The 20,203-nt window shown below is 41.9% G+C and overlaps 1 protein-coding gene across 8 annotated transcripts in view; it reads left to right on the plus strand.

The window, feature by feature from the left end:
• The window catches only part of LRRC4C (leucine rich repeat containing 4C), a 1,257,118-nt gene that overhangs the window by 1,149,584 nt on the left and 87,331 nt on the right, over nt 1-20,203 (plus strand). Inside the window, exon 1 of one of the 8 annotated variants that reach the window (XM_073604179.1) lies at nt 4,928-5,026. The exons of the other annotated variants lie outside the window; for them this stretch is intronic. The gene's annotated coding sequence lies outside the window, so the exon portion shown is untranslated. Of the gene's footprint in view, nt 1-4,927; nt 5,027-20,203 lie in introns of those variants that run through there. 8 annotated transcript variants of the gene reach the window in all.

The following is a 20,203-nucleotide window of genomic DNA, read 5'->3' on the forward strand; positions in this document are numbered from 1 at the left end:
GGGTCCTAAAGATACAGGATACTTCACAACAAATGTATACTCTAGCCCAGACTTTGTCAACCTTTTAAACATGGAGGAACCCTTGAAATAACTTTCCTGGTCTTGGAGAACCCTTGCTAATATTTACTATATCTACAGCTCATGGTACGTTAGCGTGATGGTCATTGGGAACAATGTTCCTTTCACTAGTACTCATTGGGTAGCATGCCCTCCTACCTAAAAAGTCCATATATAAGGGTCCTAAAGATACAGGATACTTCACAACAAATGTATACTCTAGCCCAGACTTTGTCAACCTTTTAAACATGGAGGAACCCTTGAAATAACATTCCTGGTCTTGGAGAACCCTTGCTAATAATTACTATATCTACAGCTGATGGTAAATTAGCGTGATGGTCACTGGGAACAATGTTCCTTTCACTAGTACTCATTGGGTAGCATGCCCTCCTACCTAAAAAGAGCATCAGTGTCAGCAGTTACTTATCTGAGAGGCTGAAATAGTGCATTGCTCAAAGAACCTCTAGCAACCTCTGGAACTCCTCCATGGAACCCTGGTTGAGAAACTGTGTTCTACCCAATAGAATGAAATTGTGCACCTTTGCCTTTAAATGCATACGTGCAAAAAGAAGCGAAAATATGCACCTGACCAAGCATTCATTTTGTGTTTTTTTGGCAGCTGCTGGCAGTAAGATCTACGTAGATGGGATTATTTTAGTACACTGGTATGCGTGAAGCCTAATTATAACTAACAACTTTGATAACATGTTGTTACAATTTTGGGTAAGAGAAGGACAAAAAATCTGTTGCTATTTCGATCAGCAGAGGTGCCCATTGGAGTGTGTAGTGTGATTTTGTTGTTTTAATGGATGGATTGGAGTCACGATGTTAGAATTATAAAGAGCTTTCTTTCAGCTAAGAAGCATTTTGAGGCTCACAATCGCCAATTTCTCAGTTTAGGGTGATATACAGAAGTTTTCACTTTCTGGTTCCAGGGTTCCTGGAGTGTGTTCTTGTGGGCACACTCAACATCATGACTCCAATCCAACCATAGACGCACTACAATTCCACTACACACTTCCACTGGATCCTCTGCCAATCAGCACATCGACTGGCTTTTTGTCCTTCTCCTACCCAAGAATTTTATCACCCACCTGACAGCCCCCCAGAGGACTAAGAATTGGCACCCCCAGAGCATTGAGAGTGACCTAGCTCATCCTGGGTGGAGACAGGGGGTTATTTCCACCTGCAGTCACGGAGGGTTGCATGCCTTACCTCCATCGGGTAAGTGAAATTGTCTACCTGTGCACAGTGTCACACCAATAGTAAAGACTACAGCAACCCTTTATTTGAATACAAGATATACCACAAATTATAAGGAAAAGGTGCGCTGTCTCTTTAAATTAATGATATAATAAACCGTATTTGTGTAAGCGTATCAATTAATAAGCAATACTTATAACCCGCCAAAAAGGAAAGCTCTCAAATGCATAATCAAATAAATAAAACGTCCAACAAAAGTCCATAGTCCATAAATCCCCAAAGTAGACTGGTGCTGAGTAATCCTAAGTCACAATCATGCGTCTTCGTGTGACTTACCACCTCCACCTGTGCAAACTGTTTCCCAGAAGTGGCAAACCTCAAAATTATAAGAGGTCAATACAGCATTGATGAATGACTCCACAGTCTCAGCAGCAACAGCCTGGCACACCTCTAGGTGGCTTCCATAACCTTCACAAGGCTACAATATTATCTCCCCTTGATAAGCATGTGTCCCTCAAAAGAAAAGGAACTCAAGCTCCATGTCCCAACATCATCAAAAAAGGAGGTTCATTCCATTAAAAAGTTACTTATAAATGTGTGAAATACATCCAGTATAGAATCAGCATCGCCACCCGACCAGTGGCGTGCGTGATGACGTCATTAATAGCTCCGCTCAATATGTTTTGCGTCAAAACACATTTTCAGGGGACTTACACAGAGCTAGTTTATTATATGATTAATTTAAAGAGACAGCACACCTATTGTTTTGATTCAACGCTTGTCTTTTTCTGGTGGACACTCCGAACCATCCTATTGGTGTTAATTAGCTTTTTTTTGGCTTGACCCAGTGGACCCCTGAGGACCACCACCCACTACAATTATGTTGTTACATTGTAATTTTATCTATCCACAAAGGTAAACAAACACTCTCCTCTAATGCAACAATGTTTTCAGTTGGAATACCCATTTTATGATACTTCAGTCCAACCCAGCTTTTATGCTTTTGTTTGTATTGTTACAATTAAATTCGCTTATTAATGTGCTATTTTTCCACCATTTACAAAAATGCCTTTTCTAGATTTATTTTTTATGAATGTTTTTATATACTGTAGTTACATAGTTGTTCGGATTGAAAAAAAGACACATGTCCAACCTACAGAAAAAAAAAAAAAATTAAAACCTCCATATACCAAACCCCAAGCCCAGTTGATCCAAAGGAAACCAAAAAAAAAAAAACATTGTCCAATTCCATCCTGATCCCCTAAGGTAATCAGATATTCCCTGGATCAACAATCAGTAAATAGGCTGCCTATGCATGACACTAAATACGGCCACACAAAATCGTGAACGGACAGTGAACGCACAGTGTAAACCGGGTTGAGAGATAGGATCAAGGAAATGCTTCCTCCTGCCTGCAGCAGACTGATAGCTGCATCTTAGCTTAGACAAAGCCACATGACTAGAGATCAAGAGATGTTTTTTTTTTTATTATTTTTTTTTTTAATAATGATGAAAAAAATATATAATAATAATAATATAAATATATAAATAAATATAAAAAAATTAAATACATAAATAAACAACAAAAGACTTACAAATAAATACATACATAAAAATGGAATATATCTATCTATCTATCTATCTATCTATCTATCTATCTATCTATCTATCTATCTATACATACACACAGCCATTTTTTATATGTATTTATTTATAGTAAATATATACGCAGTACTGTTGCTGTATATTGTGACTTATCAGGGATTTATTTGCCTAAACATGTAAAGTTACTGAAATGTTTACATTTTTTAAATAATCATATAACAACTCCACAGATCTTGCTGCCAGACATCTTTCACATCATGTCTAACTGGTACCCACATCATTACGTCTGGGCATGGGGAGCACAGAGCCCTCCCCATCCCCTTGCTTCATTTTGCCCAGATACATTAAAAAAATCTACAGTGTTTAAAAAAAAATGCATTAATGAAACAGCCCAGAAATCGGAGGACAGAAAAAAAATGATTATAAGAAATAATTAGAATCTAGGTGCCATTTTCTTACCAGCTCTAGAAAGATCAGAACTGTGATCTGGAAACTTTAAAAGGCAGAAGGAAAAAAAAAAAAAAAAAAAGTAAAGTTTTTTTGTGTTGCCATAACAACTGTCTCTCTTTTTCCTTTTGCCATGCAATGTACATGATTCGAGCCATTAGCCTGTTGCCTTGCCACCTCTCATTTCACTCACTATATATGTATTTATGTACACAGACAGAAGCAAATTGTTCTGCTTTGCGTGTTTCTAAGATCCATAGGGTGATACACTTTGTTAGTGTAAACAGTCTGAGCTGTGACTGATTAAATGGCAGCAATTAGTGCCTTGCTGGTCGCAGCTGTTTTTCATGCTTTGTATGTATTTGCACTTCATAGGCAGCATTTTTAGCCTATCATGGGAATTAAATAAACACTTGCAAACCGGGGTTGAGAGAGTCACAGCGCTACCTGGAAAAACTTCAAGTCAAACTTAACTCTGTTAAAAAAAAATAATCAAAGTATATATTCTGAACTCAAAAAAGTCCCTTCTTATGTCGCGTACACACTACCGGACTTTCCGGCAGAAAAGGTCCGACGGAACAAATCCGCCGGACATTCCGATCGTGTGTGGGCTTCATCGGACATTTTCTGTCGCAAAATCTGACGGACCTTAGAAATAGAACATGTTTGAAATCTTTCCGACGGACTTGACTCCTATAGAAAAAAACGTTCGTCTGTATGCTAGTCTGACGGACCGAAAACGACGCAAGGGCAGCTGTTGGCTACTGGCTATTGAACTTCCTTTTCTAGTCCGGTCGTACGTCATCACGTTCAAAATGATCGGACTTTGGTGGGATTGTGTGTAGGCAAGTCCCTTTCGTCAGAACTCCGTCAGAACTCTGTCGAAAAATCCTTCGGAGTTCAGTCCGACGAGAAGTCCGCTTGTGTGTACGCGGCATAATGCTCTCATCCTCCTCCAAATCTCCAAATTCCTTTTTTTTTCTGCTCCGACTTCCTGTTAGAGGGTGGCTACGTTCATTCTCTATGGTCCCATTGTATGTAGGAACATAGCCAGCCTCTCTTGCTCATTCCTGAGATGAACTATGGGATTTGTGGTGTGCATAGAGCAGAGCATATCATTGCACGTTAGTTGTGGTCATTTCTGGGTCAACGAGCTGCAGGTGGGGCATTCCCTGGCCGGCAGCTGCACGTATAAAAAAACAAAAAATTGAAGGCGCCACCATCTAAGTGCAGCCCTTTATTAATAGATGTAGAACCATAAAAAAACATGTATGCACTCACTGCATTCAGTAAATGATCAACATGCCAATAGTAAACTTACGTGCAGAGTTCGTCCAGGAAGCTAAAGGCAGAGATCGTCAAGGATTATCAATGATTCTTGAGCGTTAGACATCATTGACCTAATATGGCCACATCGAGATCTTGAGATCCATGGGCCACACATTCGAGAGAGAGAGAAGAGCGGCGCCACTCTGAGTGCAGCATGTCAGTTAAAATTCAATGTAGCCCGATGAAGGAGCACCCATGCTCCGATTGCGAGCTCGACCACGCCTCCCGTCCATTACCGCTGACGTGCTTGTTGTGTAACCGTTTTCAGACTCGGAGCCTCGGGAGCCACGGGAGGCAACCGGGAACTGCTGACCACCACCGCTGCCCAGCTGGACTACAGGAGCCCAAGCTACTTATGCCATGCACATTATATCCCACCAAAAATGTGAGTTGATCTTACTTTTATTAAATATTGAATTTTAACTGACATACTGCGCTCAGAGTGGCGCCGCTCCACTCTTTCTCTCTCACCCATATCCACAGAGTCGCGTCTGCTCTCTACAGCTGGCTGTCCACACTGATACAGACCAGAACCCCTAAGCCCTGGTCTGGTCTCAGCAGTAAATTAACTTTGCCTACTGGCACACCTGGACCTTGGAACTATTTCCATACCGCACTAGCTGTGTTTCTAGCGCTCCATCTTTTTTAATTTTAATAGGCCACACATGGCAGCTCTGATCTTACCAGCAGGAATCTACAGTAGAGGCTGGACCTGTGGCTTCCAACTTTTTGTAAATATACAAAGAGGATCCTCCTCTCCAGGCTCCTGTAAAGCCCAGGCTTCACAGTTTGGATGGCAGCTCGCTTGGGGTTTGCTCCAGTGTTTCTATTACATGGAAAGAATGCGACAGCTGTACACCAACAAGTGGTCCCACAAGAAAATGTTATTGAACTCAGAGCTTAGCTTTAGAAAAGCTGTTTAGGTGAATACTTCAGAGTGAAACATATCATGAGGAAAATCTCAGGTGGGTGTTCTAATTTCCGTAAAGTTTAATCATGGGACCACGTTTTGGGTTGCAGTTAATTTTTTTAAGGCGTCAATGCAAACTAGTGTCTTTAGACGATGGCAATGTCTTTTAAGAGCACAGGAGCTTCAGATGCCTATCTACTGTAGACACTGCAATATCTGAGAACAAAAACCTGATTTTGCTCAACCACTTCTTAAAGTCTAACTGTAGACAGTGGTGGGCCTTTCTATCAGAAAACCCAGCATACTTTTTAAAACTGAGTGTCATGGATGCACTGTGAAATAAATACTTGCAAATAAAATTTACATTAAAAAAAATATGAGACATAAGCAACTGCTATTGTATTTCTTCATTATGTCTGATCCTGGCTAGACAGTCAAGTTTAAATAAAATAAAGGAAGACCTACAGTATAATTCACAAGAAGTCCTATTGATGCTAAACTCTGCCTCTTTTCCATATAGCCTACCCCTTTTACTCACACTTTCTAAATGGGGGATATTGTGGATCCTGCCTAGAGTAGGGGGATCCATAGTTCATACACAAGTCAATTTTTTTGGTTTATGTTAGTACCATGGTGTCCTGCTGTAGATGGTCCAAGCTTCAGCATGTGCAGCTATTTCTCCCCTTCAGCCTATCACCGCAGAGGAAAGAACTAAATTCCTCAAGATGGACTTAGTAGAAATAGATGATTTTGGGTTCCTGTACTTTTATTAAAACAAATGTGTGTGTATTGCTGCTGTCTGTTGGTGTGTGTTTGCTGCTGTCTGTTGGTGTTTGCTGGGTTGCATTTTGGGGACTTTTCCTTTTAGTTTTTAATTTGCCTTTTGCTGTCACTTTTTAAATAGCTTTTTTTTTTTTTTTTTTTTTTTTTTTTCTGTTTCATCAGTCTATCAATTAAGGGGTGTGGTTAATTGCTCACAGGTGCCCAGGTGCCTATTTAACTTATTGTAGGACTCAATCTGAGCGTGCTCAGTTTGAAGCGGTGGAGCTTGGTGTAAGTGGAGCTGGATTAAGTGGGAGTTAAAAACAAGAGTTAGAGTATACAAGTCTTGCTGTCTGTTGGTGTTTGCTGCTGTCTGTTGGTGTGTGTGTATTGCTGCTGTCTGTTGGTGTGTGTATTGCTGCTGTCTGTTGGTGTGTGTATTGCTGCTGTCTGTTGGTGTGTGTATTGCTGCTGTCTGTTGGTGTGTGTATTGCTGCTGTCTGTTGGTGTGTGTTTGCTGCTGTCTGTTGGTGTGTGTATTGCTGCTGTCTGTTGGTGTGTGTTTGCTGCTGTCTGTTGGTGTGTGTATTGCTGCTGTCTGTTGGTGTTTGCTGGGTTGCATTTTGGGGACTTTTCCTTTTAGTTTTTAATTTGCCTTTTGCTGTCACTTTTTAAATAGCTTTTTTTTTTTTTTGTTTTTTTTTTTTTCTGTTTCATCAGTCTATCAATTAAGGGGTGTGGTTAATTGCTCACAGGTGCCCAGGTGCCTATTTAACTTGTTGTAGGACTCAATCTGAGCGTGCTCAGTTTGAAGCGGTGGAGCTTGGTGTAAGTGGAGCTGGATTAAGTGGGAGTTAAAAACAAGAGTTAGAGTATACAAGTCTTGCTGTCTGTTGGTGTTTGCTGCTGTCTGTTGGTGTGTGTATTGCTGCTGTCTGTTGGTGTGTGTATTGCTGCTGTCTGTTGGTGTGTGTATTGCTGCTGTCTGTTGGTGTGTGTATTGCTGCTGTCTGTTGGTGTGTGTTTGCTGCTGTCTGTTGGTGTTTGCTGGGTTGCATTTTGGGGACTTTTCCTTTTAGTTTTTAATTTGCCTTTTGCTGTCACTTTTTAAATAGCTTTTTTTTTTTTTTTTTTTTTCTGTTTCATCAGTCTATCAGTCTATGCACGTTGGCACCAATGACAAAGTCAGAGGCAGATGGAGTGTCCTAAAGAACGATTTTAGGGACTTAGGAGCTAAATTGAGGAAAAGGACCTCCAAGGTAGTGTTCTCAGGAATACTACCAGTACATCGAGCCACACCAGAGAGGCAGAGGGAGATTAGGGAAGTAAACAAGTGGCTGAAGAGCTGGTGTAGTAAGGAGGGGTTTGGGTTCCTGGAGGACTGGGCCGACTTCTCAGTCGGTAACCGGTACTATAGAAGGGACGGACTGCACCTAAATGAGGAGGGTGCAGATCTGCTGGGAATGAAGATGGCCAAAAAGTTAGAGGGGTTTTTAAACTAGGCGATGGGGGGGAGGGTCCAGAGACAGTGATAGCCAGCGCGGAAGATATTCCAGAGGGTAGTATTGGGGGCATTAGTGGTAGGTTAACCAAAGCACAAAAACACAAGGTGAGTATAGTAGCAAGTCCAAGTTGCAATCTTGAAACACCCAATACGAGGACAATATGCGACCGGTCTAAACTATGTGGCATGTTCACCAATGCCAGGAGCCTGGCGGACAAGATGGGTGAACTAGAGATACTGTTGTACAAGGAGGATTTGGATTTTGTGGGAATTTCAGAGACCTGGTTCAACAGCTCTCATGATTGGCTGGCAAACATTCAAGGGTATACCCTATACCGCAAGGATAGAGAGGGTAAAAAAGGGGGAGGGGTATGCCTATATATCAAGAATAATGTACAAGTGAATGTGAGAGATGACATCACTGAGAGGGCTAGGGAGGAGGTGGAATCTTTATGGGTAGAGCTCCAAAGGGATGAAGCTAAGGGGAAAATAATACTGGGAGTATGCTATAGGCCCCCTAACCTGAGGGAGGAAGTGGAGACGGATCTCCTATCACAAATTGGATTAGCAGCAAGGATGGGAAGTGTTATCATAATGGGGGATTTTAATTATCCAGACATAGACTGGGCGGAGGGAACCGCGCATTCATTTAAGGCTCGCCAGTTCCTTAATGTCTTGCAGGACAATTTTATGGGTCAGATGGTAGACGCACCAACTAGAAATAAAACATTACTAGATCTACTGATTACCAACAATACAGACCTGATAACAGATGTGGAAATACGGGGCAATTTAGGTAACAGCGATCACAGGTCAATTAGTTTCAGTATAAATCACACAAATAGGAGACATAAAGGGAACACAAAGACACTGAATTTCAAAAGAGCCAACTTCCCTAAACTACAAACCTTGCTAAAAGGCATAAATTGGGATAAAATATTAGGAACAAAGAATACGGAGGAGAGATGGGTTTGCTTTAAGAGCATATTAAATAAGGGCATTAGCCAATGTATCCCATTGGGTAATAAATTTAAAAGAGCGAACAAACATCCTGGATGGCTTAACTCCAATGTAAAAATGCATATAAAAGCAAAGGAGAAGGCCTTCAAAAAATACAAGGTTGAGGGATCATCCACAGCATTCAGAATTTATAAAGAATGCAATAAGAAATGTAAGGGTGCAATTAGGATGGCTAAGATAGAACATGAAAGACACATAGCGGAGGAGAGCAAAAAAAATCCCAAGAAATTCTTTAAGTATGTAAACAGTAAAAAAGGGAGGACAGACCATATTGGCCCCATAAAGAATGAGGAAGGACATCTGGTTACAAAGGATGGGGAGATGGCAGAGGTATTGAATTTATTCTTCTCCTCAGTCTTCACGAGTGAATCGGGGGGCTTCAGTAACCAAAACTGCAGTGTTTATCCTCATGACACAACACAGGAAGCACCTACATGGTTAACAGAGGACGGAATTAAAATTAGACTTGAGAAACTTAACATTAATAAATCACCGGGACCAGATGGCTTGCATCCGAGGGTACTTAGGGAACTCAGTCAGGTGATTGCCAGACCGTTGTTCCTAATTTTTACAGACAGTCTATTGACTGGAATGGTACCAGCTGATTGGAGAAAAGCCAATGTAGCACCAATATTTAAAAAGGGCCCAAAAAACATCCCTGGGAATTACAGACCAGTTAGCCTAACATCAATAGTATGTAAACTCTTGGAGGGGATGATAAGGGACTATATACAAGATTTTAGTAATAAGAATGATATCATTAGCAGTAATCAGCATGGATTCATGAAGAATCGTTCTTGCCAAACCAATCTATTAACCTTCTATGAGGAGGTGAGTTGCCATCTAGATAAAGGAAGGCCCGTAGACGTGGTGTATCTGGATTTTGCAAAAAGCATTTGACACAGTTCCCCATAAACGTTTACTGTACAAAATAAGGTGCGTTGGCATGGACCATAGGGTGAGCACATGGATTGAAAACTGGCTACAAGGGCGTGTTCAGAGGGTGGTGATAAATGGGGAGTACTCAGAATGGTCAGGGGTGGGTAGTGGGGTCCCCCAGGGGTCTGTGCTGGGACCAATCCTATTTAATTTGTTCATAAACGACCTGGAGGATGGGATAAACAGTTCCATCTCTGTATTTGCAGACGATACTAAGCTAAGCAGGGCAATAACTTCTCCGCAGGATGTGGAAATCTTGCAAAAAGACCTGAACAAATTAATGGGGTGGGCGACTACATGGCAAATGAGGTTCAATGTAGAAAAATGTAAAATAATGCATTTGGGTGGCAAAAATATGAATGCAATCTATACACTGGGGGGAGAACCTCTGGGGGAATCTAGGATGGAAAAGGACTTGGGGGTCCTAGTGGATGATAGGCTCAGCAATGGCATGCAATGCCAAGCTGCTGCTAATAAAGCAAACAGAATATTGGCATGCATTAAAAGGGGGATCAACTGCAGAGATAAAACGATAATTCTCCCGCTCTACAAGACTCTGGTCCGGCCGCACCTGGAGTATGCTGTCCAGTTCTGGGCACCAGTCCTCAGGAGGGACGTACTGGAAATGGAGCGAGTACAAAGAAGGGCAACAAAGCTAGTAAAGGGTCTGGAGGATCTTAGTTATGAGGAAAGGTTGCGAGCACTGAACTTATTCTCTCTGGAGAAGAGACGCTTGAGAGGGGATATGATTTCAATTTACAAATACTGTACTGGTGACCCCACAATAGGGATAAAACTTTTTCGCAGAAGAGAGTTTAATAAGACTCGTGGCCACTCATTACAATTAGAAGAAAAGAGGTTTAACCTTAAACTACGTAGAGGGTTCTTTACTGTAAGAGCGGCAAGGATGTGGAATTCCCTTCCACAGGCGGTGGTCTCAGCGGGGAGCATTGATAGCTTCAAGAAACTATTAGATAATCACTTGAATGACCGCAATATACAGGGATATGTAATGTAATACTGACACATAATCACACACATAGGTTGGACTTGATGGACTTGTGTCTTTTTTCAACCTCACCTACTACCCTGTTTCCCCGAAAATAAGACCTAGCGTGATTGTCAGTGATGGCTGCAATATAAGCCATACCCCCCAAATAAGCCCTACCCTGTTTCCCCGAAAATAAGCCCTACCCTGAAAATAAGACCTACAAGGACTTTAACTAGGGCTTATTTGGGGGGTAGGGCTTATATTGCAGCCATCACCAACAATCACGCTAGGTCTTATTTTCGGGGAAACAGGGTATGTAACTATGTAACTATGTAAGACACTTTTTCTTGCATCCTTAGGTGCTTCCAAGTCACATGTGATCTCTTGTAGAGCATCTGTAGTACAACAAAAGCTCAGATGCTCTGATACCTACAGAGCAACCAGCTTCTGCATTTATGGGCTCTGGTCCAAGCCTTTTCTGCATCAGTGTTGGCTCATCATTGTGATGAATGGCCTGACAATGAAGCTTGGGAGGGGGATAACCAGAGCTGATGTCCAGAGAAGGCGGTTGCTTTTGACACATCAGAGCTCCCCATTTTTGGGGTCTTGGGACTCTCTCTTTAGTGGATCATATCTGATGTGCTGAAATATCAAAGTAAAAATATTCAATACAATCTAATATGTTGATCAAATACTACCAAAAGAAAGCTCTATTTGTGGGGAAAAAATTATATACATTTCATTTGTGTACAGCGTTGCATGACCATGCAATTGTCAGTTAAAGTAACGCAGTGCCAAAAAAGCAATAAATGGTCTGGTCATGAAATGGGGGGTACATCTATTTGGTCATGATGGGGAGTCAATCTTCCGGAGGGCAAGTGATTAAAAGTATAGCTTGTGATCCTGCCATGAAGGTCCTTTTTCAGCTACATCCTGTTTTAGGGTGACAGCGCTCTGACCTTGTATTCCCAATCGGGAAAGAGTAGGGGCAGCCAGGACCAGATGTGGCCATGATGGGGAGTCAATCTTCCGGAGGGCAAGTCTTCCCAATTGGGAAAGTGTAGGAACAGCCAAAGGACCGGATGGGGCCATGATGGGGAGTCAGTCTTCCGAAGGGAAAGTCTTCCCAGTTGGGAAAGAGTAGGGACAGCCAAAGGACCGGATGTGGCCATGATGGGGAGTCAATCTTCCGAAGGGCAAGTCTTCCCAATTGGGAAAGTGTAGGGACAGCCACAGGACCGGATGTGGCCATGATGGGGAGTCAATCTTCCGAAGGGCAAGTCTTCCCAATTGGGAAAGAGTAGGGGCAACCAAAGGACTGGATGTGGCCATGATGGGCAGTCAATCTTCCGGAGGGCAAGTCTTCCCAATTGGGAAAGTGTAGGGACAGCCGAAGGACCGGATGTGGCCATAATGGGGAGTCAATCTTCCGGAGGGCAAGTCTTCCCAAATGGGAAAGTGTAGGGACAGCCAAAGGACCGGATGTGGCCATGATGGGGAGTCGATCTTCCGAAGGGCAAGTCTTCCCAGTTGGGAAAGAGTAGGGACAGCCAAAGGACCAGATGTGGCCATGATGGGGAGTCAATCTTCCGAAGGGCAAGTCTTCCCAATTGGGAAAGAGTAGGGGCAACCAAAGGACCAGATGTGGCCATGATGGGGAGTCAATCTTCCGGAGGGCAAGTCTTCCCAATTGGGAAAGTGTAGGGACAGCCACAGGACCGGATGTGGCCATGATGGGGAGTCAATCTTCCGGAGGGCAAGTCTTCCCAATTGGGAAAGTGTAGGGACAGCCACAGGACCGGATGTGGCCATGATGGGGAGTCAATCTTCTGGAGGGCAAGTCTTCCCAATTGGGAAAGAGTAGGGGCAGCCAAAGGACCGGATGTGGCCATGATGGGGAATCAATCTTCCGGAGTGCAAGTCTTCCCAATTGGGAAAGAGTAGGGACAACCAAAAGACTGGATGTGGCCCAGGGGCCACACCTACCTATGTTTGTACTAGGGTATACCTGGCTTTACACTCTGTAACATGTGTGTTATGTAGCGTGGGCCCACAAGGTTAGAAAATGTATCCCAAATTAAATATATTAGCAAATTTGGACTGGTGCTATTATTTTTCCCTAACACCTGGAATAATTCTCCTTTAAGCAGATGGATGATGTTTGCAAAGCTGGTGAATAATCACATAATGCCTTCTGTTATAATGGAAGAAAATAAAACCTTAGAGGAACCAAATGCGTGTACATTAAAACACATCATTTTATTTTGTTTTGCGTTGGTTCACCGGATTAATGAACCTTTCTTGAAAGTCTGGCTGTACTCCCATAATTGGTTTAACCATTGCACAAGCCTCTGATCTGCGTTCCGTACAATTACTAGCGCATCTCAACAAACTTTGCAAGAGCTTATTAGAGGCGAAAGAAAGCAGAAGAAGCGAGTTTACAAGAGATGAGGTGTCAATACTGCATGTTCTGCTGCTGAATAAACCATCTTTTATAGCAAAATATATCTAAAAAAAAAAGGTCTAATTAATGTACAACAGAAGAAGAAAGTCGCGTGGATCAAGATTCAGGTTTTAATGATAATTTTTAGCACTGGATAATAAGGGCCCTATGAATGTACTGCCATCAAACTGTTTAGTTTGGTTAGTATAATTCCTCCAAGTAGTTTAAAGGGAGAAATAGGACAAGAAATTGCATAATGTTATGTGTACATTAGATGTTGGAGAGTGCTGGACTAGTAGAATTGAGGTATTGGTTCTGGTGGATAAAAAGTACAGCGTGACTTCCTCCAAAGGGCCTGATGCATAATGGAGGTACAGTGTAAATAGGCATATGGAAAAATGCAGCGCATGTACAAATGAATATAGGTCTTTAAAATGGTGAAACAGTCAAGAAATAACTAATTGACCACAGGTGCCTTGAAACACAAACGTCCATAGATGGATGTGAATGTCCAACCGCACAGGAGGTATAAGTACTCCAAGGGGTGGTGATAGTCTGATGGTCGTCAGAAAACACCTGGCATCATACAGCGACTTCCCAACCGAGAAACCGGGTCCCAATGGGTCATTCAGAGAAATTTCTCTGAATAACCCATTGGGACCCGGTTTCTCGGTTGGGAAGTCGCTGTATGATGCCAGGTGTTTTCTGACGACCATCAGACTATCACCACCCCTTGGAGTACTTATACCTCCTGTGCGGTTGGACATTCACATCCATCTATGGACGTTTGTGTTTCAAGGCACCTGTGGTCAATTAGTTATTTCTTGACTGTTTCACCATTTTAAAGACCTATATTCATTTGTACATGCGCTGCATTTTTCCATATGCCTATTTTGTTGTTTTTGTCAAACTGTATGCAGCAGCTTTCATTCATTTTACTGGTTAGCGCTGTGTTTTCTATTTACCTCTTACAGTGTAAATAGACCTTTTACTGGTCCTGGAAATGTGATGAGGAGCACTCAGCAGATGACAAGCTTTGGGGTGGGTATTGAGGAGCACCAAGTACAAAAGGCCATAACACTCAGAAGTCTATTCAAAATGTTTACTGATTGAAAGTAACAGGTAGAGTCAACGTGTTTCAGAGGGAAATGCCTCCCCTTTCCTCAGGTATACAAGAAAACAAAACAAAAAAGCAACAACAGAAATTATACTATATTGTCAAAAGTATTGGGGCGCCTGCCTTTATGTTAATTTCCTCCATACTATATGTATGAATGTGAGTTAGGGACCTTAGATTGTAAGCTCCTTGAGGGCAGGGACTGATGTGACTTACAATATATATTCTATTATACCAAAATTATCGGGACGCCTGCCTTTAAACGCATATGAACTTTAATGGCATCCCAGTCTTAGTCCGTAGGGTTCAATATGGAGTTGGCCCACCATTTGCAGCAATAACAGCTTCAACTCTTCTGGGAAGGCTGTCCACAAGGTTTAGCAGTGTGTCTGTGGGGATTTTTAATCATTCTTTTGTTTTCAATTCCACTTATTGGTGCCCAGTGATGGACAATAATAAATTCCATCATATACTGATATGGGTATAAAAGAAATTTTATAATATTCTAAAAATAAATGTATCCAGGTAACATATTTCCCGTCTATGTTTTCTTGTATGAGGTTTGTAGGCAGTGCTGTGATGCACGTGGTCCCCATAACAACAGACGGCATTGCCATACAAAATTATAAGTGTAGAAAAAGCGATCTACAAATCTATATTAATATACAACTGTAATTTTCTGCAGGAATAGAAGTGGTCCTTGTTGAAAAAAAAAGACAAAGTATAGAGCTAGCAACAGAGCAGCCAATCAGGAAATTCTATTTGCTGGCCTGTCCATTGATAAAATGTAATTCCCGCAGTTCCCAGACATTGTGCACAGTTCTTGGAAAAGGCAATTCCAAGCAACATTTTTATAGAACTAAAGAAATGTTCACTGAATTTATTTTTAAAGGTTTTTTTTTTTTTTTTTTAAATAACGAACATGTTCTACTTACTGCTCTGTGCAGTTGGTTTTGCACACAGCAGCCAAGATGCTCCTTCTCAGGTCCCCCGACAGTGCTCCTGGCTCCTCACCCCTGCTAAGCACCCCCATAGCAAGTCATGCTATGGGGGCATTTGTGTGTTCTTGCTCCCGAGCCATGCTTTATATGTGCATGGACACACAGAGCATGGCTCAGCCCTGCCCCCCTGCTCTTTATTGGTTGTGATTGACAACAGCAGGAGCATTGCTGCTGTCTCTGAGCCAATGAGGAAAGAGAGAACTGGGAGAGAGCCACTGCCCTCGTGCACATCGCTGGATCGAGATCGGGTTTGGGTAAGCATAGCTCCCAAATGTCCCTGATTTTGAGGGACTGTCCTCGAATTGGAACAAAGTCCTCCTGCCCCTCTTTCCTCCTCATTTGTCCCTGATTTTGGTCTGATCTATATAGTTGGTTCTGAACCCTAGTCCTCAAGTACCCCCAACAGGCCATGTTTTGGGAATTTCTCTTAAAGCGTAACTCCACTTTTGTTGAGAAAAAAACATTGCCCCTGGGTGATCTATGTACATTGCAGGGATTATAACAAACGTTGTTGCAGATTCCTACCTTTTGTTATTCTGAAGAAAATCCATGTGTGTTTGTCTGTGCCTCTGTACTGAGTGGGTCTAATGGGAGTGGTTTCATAATTAACTGTCAGGTGTGCAGCTGCAGAGCACTGATAAGGAAATCTGCTGAGCCTGCATCCCTTTAGAGGTGTTACGATTGAAAATATCTCTCCAAAAATATCATTTTTGTTGCAGGGGATGCCTGAAATCTGACTGGTATCTTAGGCAGACTTCTGGGAAAATTGGCGAGCCAATCACACAAGCAGGAAATTATGTTTCTGGGGGGTGGTCAGTACACACTCTGTGTACAGAACAACTCCAGGTAGCCATATTGCAATGTAGTCTCAGAAAATTACAGCGGCTGCAGTTTGAAAAGGAAAGATAATGTTTAATAACATTCAATTACAATATGATTAGTGATGCAATTATATGCGCTATATTATTTTTTCACTATTTGCTATTTTTTTTCACCACGAAAGTGGAGTTACCCTTTAAGTAAAATAGCTGTCCAAAATACCAAGTAATTGAATCTGATTTAAAGCCCCTGTGCAAGATACAGGAAAACCTGCAAACATGGCCTGTTGGGGGTACTTGAGGACTGAGGTTGGGAGCCACTGGTATATAAAATGCAAAAATGCAAAAACATTAAATGGTATAAGAAAAAATAAAAATCTCTTTTTATGTTTCAAAAAGTGTCTCCCCGTTCTAAACCTTTCATCCAATTTCTAAATTTCTGCATTTGTAAATGTTAAAAGCCAATATAAAGGAATAGTAGTGGTAAAAAAAAAACTTATCGGTTTAACTAATCATTTTGTGTGTATAATTCGCCTTTAAGGGGCGTGTCCTATGCCTGCATACTTTTGCTAATGGGTGTCCCTCATTCCCATCTCAAAAAGTTGGGAGGTATGGGTAAGAGTTGGGGGGCTGGGGAGCGTCACCCAGTAGGTTTTAACCTTCAGGGATGAAGGAAAAAAACCTTCAGCTTTTAGAACCACTTTAATCCTCGTTTTACTCAGCAACCTTTTGTCAGCACTGTAGCATCTCATCACATGATTCTTGATAGTACAACATTCCTTTCATAATCCAGTATCGTTGGGGAAGGGAACAAATTAAAATGGAAAAAAAAAATATTTCTGTTTTCATTACACCTTATTTTACACCCAAGGATGAGACTAAAGCTGCATTCACACTTTAGCGTTTTACATTGCGGGCAGATTTGCCACACTTCTGCCCGTGATTTGAAAGCATCGATGTGTGAATGACAAAATTGCGGGACTAGCATTTGAGAAGCCATTTATTTAAATGACACCTAAAATCCAGGTGCGGGTCTGCCGCGATTGACGCGTGATAAATCGCGCTGCATGTCGCCCAAAAAAAGTTCAGGATCTGCTTTTGGGCAACATGCTTCTCGTCATTGCAGCTCGGTTTATCAAATGAATGCCATCTCAAATGCGAGTCCTGCCATTTTTCATTCACACATCTGTGCTTTCAAATCGCGGGCAGAATCACGGCAAATCTGCCAGCGATTCAAAACGCTGAAGTGTGAATGCTGCCTGAGTTTCTGTGCTTCTCTATGCAATGCCCCCCATTGAAGCACATTTCTCCTATGGATCACAGGAGTGCAGTTCCGTTTTCAGCCGACAGTAAGCTAAAGAACGCTGTCAGCTGATGTCACTCAGCTGGTCAAGACTTGGGAGAGATCCTGACCATATGGTCGGTATAAACCCAGATGCCTAGACCCGCCCCCGGCTCAGCCTCTCAGTGATCCACTGAGAGCCTGAGCTAGCCTTTCTCGCCCCCTCCACAGGGTAGTCACAGATAGTCATGGCTCTGCTCAGAGCAGAGGGGAGAACTGAGCGATCAGTGGTGTTTGATCACTCAGTTCTCACTGCAGAGCCAGCGGGGGACAGATGCAGCATTGGATTTGATGCTGCATCCATCTAGTGGAGTATAATTGTTTGTTATTTTAAAGTCCTGCACTTCTCTTTTAAAGCATGGGCGGCAGAGCTTTCTGTGCACAGCAACCAAGCCCAAGCACATGGGCCCCCTGCAGCATGGGAGTGGGATGCAATTGCGACCCCTGCAACCCCTGTAGGTACGCCCTGTGTATGAAGGTGATTCAAAGGTTCCTCCATGTTAAAAAGGTTGAGCAAGGCTGCCCTACAGGCATGGCAATAACATGAATGAACATTTTACAGAGCTTCTCAGTTGTTTTAATAGAAAAGGAACACAATTTATTGCTCAAATGGATTGCACTTACAGGATATAGGAAAACACACGCATGTTCTTTGAAGAAAACATCATCCTCAAGGGCTGCCTGCTGTCCAGTATTCCATCCAGGGTCCAGGTAGTTGTAAAAGGCTGAGCTGGGAAGCAGAAAGCGTCCAGGAAGTCTAAGCTGGCTTTGACCACACAGGAGGAAGTGACGTCACCGGATGGGCGGGGCCCAGATCGTGGAGAGGATGGGACAAGTCTCTGGCAAAGCCTCTCCACGATCTGGGCCCGCCCATCCGGTGACATCACTTCCTCCTGTGCGGTCCATGCCAGGCAACTTCGACTTCCTGGATGCTTCACAGCTCAGCCTTTCACAACTACCTGGACCCTGGATGGAATACTGGACAGCAGGCAGCCCTCGAGGATGATGTTTTCTTCAAAGAACATGCGTGTGTTTTCCTATATCCTGTAAGTGTATTCCATTTAAGCAATAAATTGTGTCTTTTAATACTACACTTAGGTGCGCCTCCCTTTTCCTTTTTTGTTGTTTCTTACAAGTTCTGGGGCATACTCTGGGGATTGCTGCTACTTGAATATTTCCTATTATCAGTTCTCCTGGACAATATACTGTATACCTATACTAAGGACTATAATATTTCCTGCAAATCATCCTATTGTCATGCGCCAATGTGTTTTTACTTTTTATCCATTTTTTAATACCTACTTGGGCCCTTTTCTGGGAAAATTATTTTTTTTTAAGCCTTCATCATATTTCTCTCTAAGGGATAAGGACATGATATAATCTCCAATCATACTTAAATGTCCTGGGGAAGAAGTAGGACTTTTTTATTTTTTTAGTGGCTGTGGTTGTCTCAACCAATATCTATCTTGAAACAAAATGAACAATAGTAATCAAAATATTTTTTTCCAGGAAACCTTTGGTTTGCACCATAGCTTGCCATCGCTGTACGGTCGTGCCTAATGCCTATACTGACATTCAGGATATAGTTAAGCCAATAATTGCAGTAAGGAACAAGCTCAAAGCGTTTCTGGGCTGACTCTGTTTCTAAAAAGTCTGAACTCTCCAACTATTGAAGAACAATTCCATTTAATTCTATCAGAATTATGTCATTAAGCTCCTGAATCGAGGAACATTTTAGTGTAATTGCTTTTGGAATGGACAGATTACTTCACCTTACAACAAAGCGATGAAAAGTAACTGCTGTATTATAGCTTGGAAGCCATCCATGTTAAACTTTCTGTCCTTGGTAACCATGGCAACCACTAAAAGGTAACACCGGGAAAACTGGAGGTTTCCAGAATACGACTTGCAAGCCATATAGTTGTGATATAAATTCATAGATTGAATCCTGACACTTTTTATCCCCTTATAGTCCTGCACTCCACATGTTATGATTTGTGACTAGGAATACCTTTACAATTCTTTTTATTATTCTTTTTATCATTATTATTATAAGACACAATATATATATATATATATATATATATATATATATATATATATATATATATATATATATATATATATATAACGCTAGCGGTTTTCAGGGGGTTTTTCGATATAAACGGAGACAGTACAGTTATAATACAATGCAGTACAAGAGGGTTAGAGGCTCATCACATCATCAAGGTTGTAGTCATGGACCTATTCAGGGCATATAGATAAAGACCCCACATATACAATCATATAAAAGCACAACATTTATTACACATAAAGTTTAAAATCACCATCCCCATATTATGAGATGTTCCAAAACAGTTTACTCTCCTATTTTTTACACCAGTCAGGTAATGGTGCAGTAATAAAAAGACTTCCAAAGAAGACTGGACACCTAATCAAAAGTACAGCAAAAGTACAGCAAGTCATCCAGCGTTTCCAAACAATATCCTATCCCCCAGCAGGCTAAGGGTTAGATGCTCGTGTGAGCTTGCAATCTAATAGGGAGGGACAAGTGGTACAAAAAGGTAATAACTTTGAGGGATGGGCCAAAAGTAAAAGTTCAGTTTTTAGATGACAGCACAGGATAGTCATGTGATACAAAAGATAAAAAGTATGTGGGGATGAGTTAGTGGTTACAACTCAGTTTTGGGTCAAGGCTGGCTAGTCTTTCTTGAA

The sequence above is a fragment of the Aquarana catesbeiana genome, linkage group LG11 (assembly GCF_042186555.1).
Source record: "Aquarana catesbeiana isolate 2022-GZ linkage group LG11, ASM4218655v1, whole genome shotgun sequence".
Lineage (NCBI taxonomy): Eukaryota > Metazoa > Chordata > Amphibia > Anura > Ranidae > Aquarana > Aquarana catesbeiana.